Below are 14140 nucleotides of genomic sequence, written 5' to 3' on the forward strand. Positions count from 1 at the left end.
AGGGAGAGGGAGAAAAAGGAGACAGGGAGAGAGAGAAAAAGGAGAGAGGGAAGGAAGGAAGAAGAAAGGATATCTCAAAATATCTTCTCCAACGAATGCAGAAAGAATGACCAGTTCCTCTTACCTTAAATGCACCATAAATGTACCATAAATGCACGTTTTCTTTTTTTTTTTTTTTTGGGGGGGGGGGGGTCTGGTTGTGGGGCCTGAACTCTGGGCCTGGGCACTGTCCCTCAGCTCTTCAGCTCAAGGCTAGCGCTCCACCACTTGAGCCACAGCACCACTTCCAGCTTTTATTCTCTTTGCTTATGTGGTGCTGAGGAATTGAACCCAGGGCCTCAGGCATGCACGGCAAGCGCTCTACCACTGAGCCACCTTCCCAGCCCTGCACATGTTTTCTTTAACTGGGTATTTTGTTGATTTCTTTAAGTAACACAAACTGAGAGGCTTAAACACAGAAAGTATTTGTCTTGTAATTCTAGAGGCTGTAATCCGAAATGAAGGTGTCCAGTTGTCCATGTTCCCTCTGAACCCTGTAAGAAACCTTCCTTGCTCCTGCCTGGGTTCCAGTGCTTTGCCTGCCAGCTCTGGCATTGCTTGGCTAGAAACTTGTGTCTCTGCCTTTTCTCCCTGAATGTCTCTGTGCCTTCTTACAAGGACAGCCACCAGGTACAAGGGATTGGAAGCCCACCATACTCAATGAGGACCTCACCTGAACTGCGGACATCTGCAGTCATTCTCTTTCCAAAGAAGGTCACATTGCAAAGTCCTGGGGTTTAGGACTTAAATTTGTCTGGAGGACACGTTGAGCTCTTCACTGTCACGCCACCCTGTGGTTCAATTAAGCATTAAGCACTGACTGCACCACACAAATGATGTCACACTAACCACGGTAAAGCCCATACCACTCTCAAGGACTCCTGCAGGCTATTGGATAGGTACAGATATACAGGTTGTCCTTCCATAGTTGCAAAGGACTACTTCTGGCAGGTGCTCAGATCTGTGAATCCACAGGTTGCTTACCTTCGTACCCCATATCTACAGATGTGGAACCCGCAGGTGCAAAGGGATGACTATGTATAGATACATACATTTATTAACTTGTCTTTATCCTCCTAGCTCTGGGGAAAAACTAATGTATTAATACTCAGTTTCTACTCCTGACCAATGAAATAAAAACCTCTGAGGTAGGATCCAGCAGAATTAGTATATTTTAATAGTCCCCGGGGTATGCTGGTTACTTTCATGTGTCAACTTGTCTAGGCCACAGGGTGCCTGTATATTTGATCAAACATTATTCTAGCTGTTTCTGTGAGAGTGTTTCTGGATGAGTGCTCATTTAAATAGATAGATCCAGTAAAACAGATTGTCCGCCTCCATATCCAACTAGCTAAAGGCCAGAACAGAACAAAAGGCTAATCCTCACCTGAGCAAGAAAGAACTCTTCTTGCATATCTGTCTTTGAACTGGAATGGATTTTTCCTGCCTTTAGACAAAGCTGAAACCGTGGCTCTTCCTGAGTCTTGAGCCTTCTGATCTGCGGATTGGAGCCAGGCAATGGCTTTCAGGGGCCTCCAGGTTGCCAACTACAGATCAGGGCTTGTCAACCTGCTTCTTGCATGAGTCAGTTCTTCATAATAAATCTCTAGGTGTGTGGATGTGATTCATATGTGTATCTTCTATCTAAAATATCCCACAGAGAATTATACATCCTACAAATACTAATGAACACACACTCAACCTCCACATAGCTTATACAGGATTATGTGAGAGTTCTTTGGGGTCTTATATAGTATCATATATGTAAGTAATTGTAATTACCTATTTGTAATTGGTGGCTATTCATCAAAAACATGGAGACAGATACATTAGAAGAACACTATGGTCTTTATAAACAATCTTAATTTCAGGAAAAACTCTGGTACCTAGAAATAAAGATGGGATATTTTTTAAATAAAAAAAAGAACACTTATGGTACTGTGAAGGCAGAGATTGCACTTTACAGCTATAAGACAAGAAATGTCAAATATATATTATATATGAGGTTAAAGGCATTTCTGTAAGGATATTTGGGGGCTGTACATATGATTGTATAGCATATATACAATATATTAGGACATATGTATATACATCTGAATGTATGTGTATATGTATGTATGTATGTATGTATGTACGTATATGATATGCTAGGAGATTCTGACATGCACACATGAAAGACCACAGATAAGAGAATGATTAATTCTGTCTGGGGAGGAGACATCATAAAACTAGAGCATTTGATGTGGGCCAGAACACATAAGCAATATTTTCCATGACAAACAGATTGGGACAGAAGAGAGAGTATTAGCAAGTGGAACATGGAAAAGATTAGAAAGACAAATCTAGAAGGTATAGTCTAGAGGGGAAGAAAGACCAGAAGTAAGAAGGACCAATTAGGACATCATTATAAAAGCCTATTATGGGCAGAATGTTTGGGTCTTCCCTAGTGTGTTGGCAGTAAGAGAGAAGCCTTTGGATGATAATTAGGTTTAGATGGAGTCCTTATAAATAAAGGAAAAGATACCAGAATTTCCTGTCAATTTCATGTAAGGACAGAGTGTGAAAGCAGTTGTTTGCAAGTCAGGGCTAGCTACTGAGAACCAAGCAAGACATGCTGTGGTCCTGAGTTAAAGGAACTCAGTTTTTTTCCTATGTGTGTTTTAGAGCTACAGTCAACAGGATTTTGAAGAGTAGACTTGAGAAATGAGGAGGAGGTGTCAACTATAACTTCTAAGTTCCTAACTTGGGTAATTCAGAAGACGGTGGTGTTGAGGTTGGGAACACAGGAAGAAAAACAGATTGTGTGGAGGCTGGAATAAGTTTTTGGACATTTAAGTTTGGGGCACCATAGGGCATTTTCTTGGAGGTATCCAAGGAACCAACAAACAGAAATCTATAAGGAGCTATGCTCCTTATAGAAGAAGATTCAGGAATAACCAGTATGTAAGTGATAATGGAATTCACGGAATGGGTAAGATGATCTGGGAAGACTATTAAGAAGGCCAGAACAGTATAATAGGATACTAGACAGTTTAAGGGACACACGAAGTGAGGAAAATTATCAAAGAAGCAATGAGTGAGCAATTAGCGAGTCACAAGAAAGCCAGATAGAATGACAAAGTGGAATCTGAACTTACGTAATCAATCAATAAAACCACAGATTCAAAGCAGAATCGGTTTAATATGAAGAATGATTGAGCAATGAAAGAACAACCATAAGACATAGGGCACCCTAAAGTTTGCCCTGACACTGAAGGAGAAGAGCCAAGGAGGGACTAAGTCTAAGCACTTGGGCTTCAAGCTAAGAGAGTTCCCTGTTAAGATGCATGGAGAGAAGCCAGGCAGGGTAACATCTTAAACCATTAGCAGCATTCACAGCTTAACTCAGTGGAATTATCAAGTAGCTAGCATCACCTAGGAAGACTGGGGCTCCATAAGAGCACTGAGGGGAAGGGGATGAATCAGGAGAGAGTAAAGAACTTTCCTGGATAACCTATGGGTAGGATAGCTTGGGGATGGAAGGGACGACATAGAGTGTTTTCAGGAGCCTAGGGTGAGTGGTTTCAAGGTCAGTGGGGTCTAGGCTGTCAATTGAATTTGTTGGGCTGCAACTTTGAGTCCCATTCTCTGCAATGGCTTGACCACACAGGTCTATAGCTTCTATTCTCAATCCACAACAGAACTTCCAGCAAACAACACTCTATGTGGCCATATCAGGTAGACCCAGCTCAGTATCTAAGGCAAGCCTGGCACACTTGGGATCATGTCTGTTAACAAGGCATTCGTTATAGTCATACAGTGGACAATGCTAAGGAGATTCCTCTGCGCCAAACTAAGGCACTAAATATAACGGCTTCTTCACTGGCACATTGTTATCAGTATTATTATGGCTTTCTCTTCATGCCTGTCACTGGATTATGGTAATTTTTTTTCTAGTCATGAGTTTTAATCAGAGATGAAGTCTCTGAGTTACTGACAGCCAGGGAGAGCTGTAAGTGCTCAAAGATTGACTTCACGCTGTCACCAAATCATAACACAAGCAGAAATCTAGGAGCTCTCCCTAGCCTCCTCCCACCAATTAAAAACAAAGCAACGCTCCAAACAGTGGGCTCCTTTTCCAGGCTTCACAGGAAAGAGGAGGGAGGTGGAAGACGCCTACTTCTCTTCTCCTCCTCCCCCAGAGTTCAAAGCAAGAAACAATGCTCCTGGCAAAGACAGTCCTGGAAGCAGATATTGCAATTTAGCTAATGTTCTCTACAGGAAGTGAGAAATCATCTGTGGTACTCCCACAGCATTGATACTTATGTAGCATTGGCCTTGTTGGGTTTTTTTGACCTTAGGGGAGCTCATCATAGAATTGCCCAGAGTCATTCATGTAAATAACCATGGTAAACGTGGAACTTGGGTCAGATGACCTCTCCTCTTTGAAGGTCATGAGTTAGAAGCAGTGGCTTCTCTGCCCTTAACTTCTTGTTATTATGTACAATGGGAATTCCACAGGAGACTACCTTGCCAGCCATGGACAGACCCTGGAGATTTCTCCTTTCTCCATTGGCAGCCCTGATTCCATTTCTAGAATCTCATCCTTAGATGCCCCATGGCCCACAGAGTCTTGTCTGGCAATTGACTTGTTAGTTCCTTTACATCCATCTAAATTCTCACTTGCCTGAGGTCTTGTTCTCAACTGATAAATTGCAGAAAGAAATGGCCTGAATAGATCTGTCAGTACAGGGGAGGTGGAGCTAGGGTATAACTCAGTGGTACAGCCCAGGCTAGCATACATGAGGCCTTGGGTTCAATGTCAGTAAAACAAAGTAAAAAGATGAGTATAGCTTAGCTTGTAGTTAGTTAATAGGCCTAAAGTCTCAGTAGCCCAAGTGAGGCTTTCTTACTCGTGTTGCTTTCACAGGTGGCTTAAGGGCTGCTCCTCAGCGCCCTTCAGTGACCCACACTATCAGTGACCCAGGCCACCCCAGGTAACTCATCTTACCCAACAGGGGAAAATAGGCATCAGAACCAAATTCTGGCAATTACATGTACTGGCTCAGAAATTATAAATAGTACTTTTACACTCAGGTCATTGGCCAGAATTAGCCACATGGCCTCACTCAACCAAAACGGGGCCAAAAATACAATCCTCCTCAGTACATCTGAAGTCACACAGCTAGAAATATTTGGCAAATTGCAGAAGTGACTAACAACTCTCCTGACAGTTGCTTCCTTTACACCAAGAAGGAAAATGATTTGCAGAGTATAGAGTTCCTCCTCCCCGTGGCGTGCTCTGGTACAATGGAATTTATTGTATTTAGTTCTCAGTGCTACACAGCAATGACCTGGTAATGAGAGGCGGGAAGACCTGTTTACAATTCCTACCCTGTGTTGCTTGACTTCTTCGCCATTCTCAAAGTGCATTGCCAGATGAATTCAAAGTGAATCCAAATGTGTATATACACATATATATACATATATACATATGTATATATGTATATGTATATACACATATATATATAATATGCCAAAGTCAAAATGGATGGGGTAAGAATGTGGAGAAAGACTATACAAAGCAAAAGAAATTTGGTGGGGAGGAAGGTTGGTGCATGAAAGGGGTAAGAATTGGAAGCAAGGATAGGAATTTGAAAGAAATGATGATGAGCTGATGCAAATTAATCCGGGCAAGGATAAGTTTTGCAACTCAACTCCTGGGACTGCATCAGGCTTACAGGAAGTAGTCATGGCCTGAAGCTGAGTGTGAAGAAAAGACATCAGAGGATACAATGGAGACACGTTTGGTACAGAGAGGACACGGCCAGGGCAGGGATGGAGACGTTGGTTGTTCTTGGATCCAGGAGAACTCTTGGTCTTTAGTGGGAATGTCTGGCAATGGCAGCTGGAAGCTTAATTTCAGACAGAAAGGCAGAGAAACCTTATTCTTGTGCCCTGAAAATGCTACTCATGCTCAGGGGAGAAAAAAAAAGCCAGCTGACCAAATATGGCCCCTGATTTGTGGTTCAGCATCCAGCATCACAGCCAAGGCAGGAGGAAGAAGATGCCTAAGGAGTCCTATGCATCTTGGTAGCAATACCGCTGAAGGGGACGCTACAAAGACTCCCACCTCCCATCTGTCAACACATTCTGTTGACTCCATCTTCCACACAGGACCAAAATAAAATCCCTCTGCCACCTTTCTCCAAGCCCCCCTGATCTCTGCACTAGACTCCTCACTCACCTCCTGTCTCCTGTTGAAACCCTTTTGTCCAATGATCTATCTCCCAGGAGCCTGCCAGAATGCTCTCTTGAAATGGAATCATTACTTTGCTTGAAACTCTTTTGTAACAACCTACTTCCATCCAGGGCTTTCTTTTGCTCTAGAAAGTCCTAAAGGACCCAGTCCTCCAAATCTTCTGGGGTCTCTCCCCCACCACTCCCTTTCTCACCCAACTGATTTTGGGCATACAAGCATTACTGTTTCATCTACCAAATCTCTCAGTACCTTTGCACCATCTGACCTCGGAACCTGTCTCTTCCGCCAGGGATCTGCACCGGAAATCCTCCCACACCTCCTTCAGGTCTCTACTCTAATAATTGATGACTTTATTTTATTTAGAAGAGTTAACACTCCCCTACCCCAGACCCTACACTCTAGGGTGAAATGGAGTGTTGCCTGTAATACAGTTTATATCAAAGTGATTAGTCGTAATATAAAAGAGTTCAAAAGGAGCCAGAGGAACTCTAGTGTGATTTGCTCACTGTAGTAATTCCAACACCTGGAAAACACCTGCCAAGATGTGAGCTCCATTAGGATGGGTTGATTTAGTAGGTTGAGATTTGCCCCATCCTTATGACTGCACAGAGGCTATGTCAAAGAGGGCTGAGAGGAACAGGCATGTCTTTTCCTTGAAGTGCCTTGTATAGACTCTGGACCTCCCCCTCCTCTTACTTGATATCAGCTGCCATGGATACAGGTTTCTTAAAGGGGTCAAGGATGCGACAGATGCTCTACATTAGCTTTTATGTCCTCCATAAAATTAACAACAAGCAAACCTGGGAGTACCGGAGCTATCATTTGTCTTGCAATTCTGATCCAATGCAGACTGTAAGAGCTTGGCTCTGGAGGCTAAAAGCTGTTTCCAGAACCCTCAATGGAATTATACCTCTGTAATTCATTTACCGTTGTTCATTTTATATATGTTTACGGATAGAGATGAAAAAAAAAATCACACAGCCAGCAATGCCAAAGAAGAAAAGATTCCTAGTGGTTTTCATTTTTAAATTACAATCATTATATAAGACACAGCATTCTTGCCACACTGCAGTGGTTCTCAACTAAATAAGAAATACACTTAACAGCAAGGTAAACATAACAAGCTAGTTTTTAAAAAAAATGGATATTACCTTGCTCTATCTTTGGGGATGTTATTTTTAATAGCATTATCAATTCACAAAGAAAAATCAAGAGAATGATTATGGATTTTTAGCCAAGGGACTAAGATTATATAAATAAGATCAGAGAGAGTATTAGCTAATTTCCCTAGAAGACCTCTGAAGTAATTGTCCTGTTATAGCTATTTTTCAACTACACAACCAACAATAACCAACAATCCAATGGGTGTTACTTCTAAGTTTTTAATGAAACGAGCTTCAAAAAAAGATAGGCAAGAATATTAATGGATTGGGAGAGATCTGATTGATCCTAGATCTACCTTTTATGTCTCGTTAATTTTGGAGAGGAGAGACAAGATCTTGCTCCCTTGCTCAGTCTGGACCCAAACAGTAGGCTCAAGTGTTCCTCTTACTTCAACCCCCCAGCAATCTGGGACTATGGGTATGTACTACAGAGCCCAGCTCTATCAGATAATAACTAAGATGTATTCAAGTCAGGTGTAGTGCTGTGTACCTGTAATCTCAGTTGCTTCAGAGACTGAGGCAGGAGGATTACTTGAGCCTAAGAGTTCAAAAGCAGCCTGGGCAACACTTATAACATGTTTCGTATATAGGTGCTGAAAAGGCTCCAGATGGTATATGTAAGATTTTACAAATGTTTTTCTTGTTCCAATCAGACACGACCTTTCAAATATATAAAAGTGTACAAAAGAAAACCGTCCTCAAAACATCTAGAAAAATTCAACAAATTCAATTCACATGTGATTCTGAGTTCATATTATATGTGGAGCACCATTCTAGGTACTAAGGGGACAGCCGTGTTTTGCCAACAAACAGATGAAATATCCTTGCTTTCCTGCAGCTCCCATTCTAGAATATGGGCAGGGTGTCTGGACAGTATACAAAACAGAGATATGGCATGTTCTTAAGGTGGCAGTTGCTATGTGCCATAGAGAAATATCAAGGGAAGTAGTGCCAGGAAAGAGAGAAGAAGGATGAGAGTCTAGAGAGAATGGGGGAGATCTCATGGGGAAAGAGACATGTGAGCCAAGATTTGATAGCTAGCCAATATGCAAGAGAACTTTCTAAGCAGAAAAGAAACTGCTAGTGCAAAGATCCAGAGACGACCGGCAGGCAAAGGACACAGAGCACAGAGGATGAGGCCAGGGCTGTAGCCGTGATGACTGGTTTTCCCCAAGCGAGGATGGCCATGCAATAGGATGGCAGCGTGGTCACGAACTGATCCGTGTTCCCAAGGCCACACTCTGCTGCGTTGTTGAGAATATCTGGAGCAAGGCCGGGAGGAAAATATAGAAGCCGGGAGATGCATTGGAAGGGTGCAGCATTGGGATAGACGCTTACCATCCTTGGACCAAGATGGTAGTGGGTCACGTGGCTGAGAGAACATGGTGGGATTCTGGATGTTGCTTGAAAGAGAAAAATTAATAAGGATGGGGATGAAGGAAGTGGGACACTCCCACAGTCAGATGACCCCTTGAAGCATGTATGATCCTCTCCTGACATGGTCTAAACGCATCACTCCCCCACTCACCCTTTGATTGGCACCACTGAAGAATCTCAAAGGCAAGTTCAGAAATGTGGATGTTCAATGTAAGGGGTTCTTACCTCCACAGAAAGTAAGAATATCTACTTCTTCCTGGCACCCTGACCCTCCTGGAGCTGTGCTTTTGCAGGACCTGTCACCACCATGAGAGAAGCTGTAGCAACAGAGGCACAGTGTTATGTCTGCAATCAAAAATGCCCAGACTGACTTAGGAGGCAGGGAAAGCCTTCCTCCTTTCTCCTTCTCATCTTCCTCCTCTCTGTTTTTCTCCTCCTCCTCCTCCCCCAGGCCTCCCAGGAGCTCTCAAGCCATCAGGAACAAAGAGAAGCTGACTCACGCTGCTGCTAATCATGACTCCACTGAGACTGTGCGTGGTTCGGGTTTATTATTTTATTTTTCTACATGCTCGTCTGCTGCCTGCTGCCTGTTTATGTTCAGTGTCCCTCTCAGAGGTGGCCCTGCAGGTGACTTGTATTTTATTTTTCTGTAGATTCAAGTTAAGCTAAAACCCCAAGTCAAACAGAAGCTGGCCCTCCAGACTCCAGCCATCAACCTACAGGTCTTTACCTTCAATGCTGTGGTCCAAACTCCCTGTGGTTTGAATTCTTTTTAGCAAATGAACTCTCTCAGTATCAAGAGACCTGAAGAAGGTCAGTTCTGTTTTGGTTCCCAGAGCTTTTGAAAATACAACTAAGATTTTTTTTTAAATGCTGAAGATCCTATGTGCCAAGAACACCTGAGTTTTGCCGTCGACTTAGTTTGTAAATCGTCCCTTTTAAGCATATGCTGTGGCAGATGGTGAGTGATGGCGTAGCGTGTTTAGTGAGATGAGGTCCTTGCTAACGCTCACGTTCTATCAGCACTCTCCAGAGGCCAGTGCGATCTGGTACCTGAACTGAGAAATCCATCAACCCCAAGGAGGCTTTTCAAATAGTAAGTAATAGTAATGTCCCATGCTAGGCGTGTGCTATGAAAATGCATACCTTCTCCAGCATGAGTGGAAAAAAAGCCAGTGCAACCTTCATATCAGTGCCTCTTCCAGACTGTCTCTGTGATCTGCCATGCACTATCACGATGAAATTAGAACCAAGCGTACTATATTCAGGGCATCTGTGAGATTTTACATATATAGATACATATAGCTCCTTTTTCTATCTTTGTGATATTGTTCACAAAGATGTGATTTGGCTGTTAAAACCATTTGCATTGTATCTCAAAACTAAGGCTGACAATTCAAATAAAAGCCTCTCTGGCGCTCTCTCTGGCTCTCTCTCTGGCTCTCTCTCTGGCTCTCTCTCTCTCTCTCTCTCTCTCTCTGTTCGTTATCTGAACCGCAGCTAGCTGTCATGGTCATTCTTGACTCTGGGAAACTGGGAAGGGAGCGTGCTGTTGATGGTGATCTGACCTGCTAAAGATTCCCACCTGACTCCAGGCTTCCTATCTCCATTTAATTTCCTGGAATTCGGGCAGGCTTTTGTTTTGTTTTTGCTTAATGACCTCAAAATGAGATGCAATGCAAATGTGGATGCTTAATTTTTAATAATTCTCTTGTAAGCTCTTTGTAGAAAAATTCAGAGTGCATATTGATACAAATGAGAAATTAGGTTCCACAATTTTAGGTTAGCATTGTGAATATTTAAGCAGCTCTCCTTCATATCTTTTAAATCTAGGCACATATATATATATATAAGTATATATGTATATATATATATATATATATATACGTTTTCTTGGTTTGGAGTGTTATTGCTTTGGTAGGGATGGAACTCTGACACCTTAAATATGCAAAGCATGTACTCCACCACTGAGCCACATCTCCAGCTGACTCCTTTTTTGGGGGGTGGGGGGAGGAGAGGCTTGAACTCAGGGCCTGGAGGATATCTCTGAGCAATTGGCTCAAGGCTAGCTCCCTACCACTTTGAGCCACAGCACCACTTCCGTTTTTTGAGTGGTTAATTGGAGTCGCACAGGGATTTTTCTGCCTAGGTTGGCATCAACCTGTGATCCTCAGATCTCAGCTTCTTGAGTAGCTAGGATTGCAGGCATGAGCCACTGGTGCCTGGGTTCATATTTGTTCTTAAAAGGGTGGAAAATGAGACAGTTTGAAAGAAAAATTTTTGTGACTTCCTCATTAACAATTTATGACAAGCTTTTCTCAATAACCTTTGATTCTCAGCAGATGTGGGCACACTATTTTGCCATCATCATTAATCTGCGAAGAACACCATTCCAGACGCGTGTCTCTCTGAATTGTCATAAATCACTTCAGAATGCTCATTAAAAGAAGTACTATGAAATGCCTGTCCTACCAAGAAGAGAATGTGGCAAATGCAGAATCTTAGCTAAAATGCTCCAACTCACTGCCTTTCTGGCTCAGTCCACCAGTCTTGTCCTCATTTGCTCATCATCCTCAATTTCCAGGGAACCTCAAATCTGGTATGTGGGGGCCATCCTGGCCTGCTTAGCTTCCTCCAAAGATGTCCTCTTTGTTACTCCTTCAACTCCAAGGTGCAACTGGCTTTCCGTACAACTCCATTGCCTTGTAAAAGGGCAACTTTCATAGCTCAGTGGGAGAATACTTACCTAGCATGGGTCCCATCCCCAGCACTGGGCAGTGAGAGGCATAAGAGAAGCTCTCAGATAAGAAATATTTGTGTGGGGCTGGGAAGGTGGCTCAGTGGTAGAGCGCTTGCCTTGCATGCATGAGGCCCTGGGTTTGATTCCTCAGCACCACATAAGCAGAAAAAGCCAGAAGTGGCTCTGTGGCTCACGTGGTAGAGCACTAGCCTTGAGCTGAAGAGCTGATGGACAGTGCTCAGAGTTCAGGCCCATGACTGACCAAAATATATATATATATTTGTTTAGTTTTGCTTAGTCACTAGGTTCTAAATTGGCATAGTCCACTCAAGGCAGGGTACTGCTCAGGAATGAAGCTTTAGAACCTGGAATTAGCTGACAGCCATTGGGTTGGTATTCATTGATTTATGACTCTTTAACTATGGCAAACACCCATTAAGAATTCTCAGGGGAAACTGTAGGAGTTTGAGAAAGAGCAATTTGGCCTCCTTGAAAGACATTTGACTTCTGGAACATGAACGTGCCGTTGAGGGCTCTCACTTGTCTTTTGTCTTCGGAAGTGACCTTGCATCAAATTCAAGTCAGCTGAAGCCCTGGGCCTAGGCTGTCCTGTGGGGTGTGGGGTGTAGGACCAGCCAGGGGCAGCCAATGTAGATGCAGGTGCCTGAGGCCAATGTTCTCCACAGTTTAGACAGCCAGATGCTTGTTTATTTCCATCTTTCACAGTCAACATTGGTACATATTTTCAATCGCAGACACATTATGTAACAGTTTAAGATGTGGAGGAAGGGAAACAAAAGCAAAAAGCATCCAATCAGAAAACTTATAGTATTATTTCTTTCTTGTTTGAGTTGTGGAAGGGGAGGAAAAAAGAGATACTCAAACTTCATTGAGATGTTTAGAGTTTGGCCAAAAGATGACTCACTGATTGCTAATAGGTTAATTGCAGTAGTTGCTGGTGTTTTAAAAAAAAATCAGTCAATTTTCTTAATTTAAGAGAAATTGAAAGCCTTCTATTTTTTTAAATTTCAGCCTCTAGCCCTTATTGTTTTCCCTTTACTTATTTAAGATCATATTCAGATCTTTTAAAGCAACAACTTTATCCAACACAGATGAATTCTAGACTTCTGAGCAGAAGAGTTAATGTTTTGTGTTAGGACATGAAACCTGAATTCAATTCATTACTGATATGGTTAAAAATACACGAGTTGACAATTGCTTATTCAATTGACTACTTTTGGCTATGCTAGTACTCGTGCTAAAATTAATGGATAATCCAAGTAAAAACTATCAATTTGATGCAGAAAGGAAACAAACTAGAAAACATGGCTTTCAAATATAAAAGTATTAGGTTCAAGACCCAGCACATAAATAAAAGAAAATAAAACAAAATTTCATTATTAGAGAACAGGTCAGGGTCAAAGGCACTTCCATTAAAAATGGTCCTCTATAAACATGGAAATTAGCCAATTCTTCTCAGGAAATGTTGAAAGAGCCATGAGAGGAAGAAATCTGCAGGTATTAACATTTTCACTGGCTAACAAATTTTGACCAAGTCAACAAATGCTTAATCCAGATAAAAAGGAAAAGAAAATCTAAGATACAAAACTCCATCTCCAGGGAGAACCTGAGCAGTTTTTGGAAACTGAAATAAGAGGAGGTGGTTGGGAACTAAAGTTGAAAAGTAATTCTCAGATGGCACATACCCATTTAATGGCGTGAGAACAAGCTTATTATATAGAAATCCCAACTAATACAAGTAACAGGGGTGTTTAAAGAATCATTCATGGAAGGGAATTGCTTAAGACACTCACAAAGAGCAGAAAGCAGGTCAATCCACTCCACATTTGTTTCAGAAGTTCAGGCAAGAAATTCTAGGAACTTGAGAACAAATTAAGGCAATTAATGATGAGATCCTTCCACAGGTCATTTTCTTATTCTTTCCACAAACACTTGAACCACACCTACTATGAGCTAGACACCAAGTACCCACACATCCTATCCAACCCAATGGGGAACAATGAATGCTTTCTGGTCAAGTAAATAGGAAAAAAATAATGAATGAAAGAGAGAGAGAGAGAGAGAGAGAGAGAAATGAACCAATGCATCAGTAAGCCCAAACATTCTTTAGCACCTGGAGTCCCCTGCTAGGTAATTCCTTCTTGACTTCTGTTGGATTAATAATGAATTAATAATAAATCTTAAATCTTAGTTGAGGAAGATTTTGCAAATTCTTCTAATATCCACTTTACTGAGGGATAAATAATTCTGCTGTGAGAAAAGATAAAAAAAGCCAGTGGACTTAATATTCAGTAAGAGAGAATGTAATGCTGGGGAAATGAAAAAACAAAAACAAAGGCCCAGAAGCCAGGAGCTGGTGGCTCATGCCTGAAATCCTAGCTACTCAGGAGGCTGAGATCTGAGGATACCAGTTCAAAGCCAGCCTGGGCAAGAAAGTCCATGAGACTCTTATCTACAATTAATCACCAGAAAACTGGAAGTAGTACTGTGGCTCAAATGGTAGAGTGCTAGCCTTGAGCTGACTGTTGAGGGACAGTGCCTAGGCCCAGAGTTCAAGAC

This window comes from Dipodomys spectabilis, unplaced genomic scaffold, assembly GCF_019054845.1.
Source record: "Dipodomys spectabilis isolate Male_0828 unplaced genomic scaffold, ASM1905484v1 ptg000297l, whole genome shotgun sequence".
Classification (NCBI taxonomy): domain Eukaryota; kingdom Metazoa; phylum Chordata; class Mammalia; order Rodentia; family Heteromyidae; genus Dipodomys; species Dipodomys spectabilis.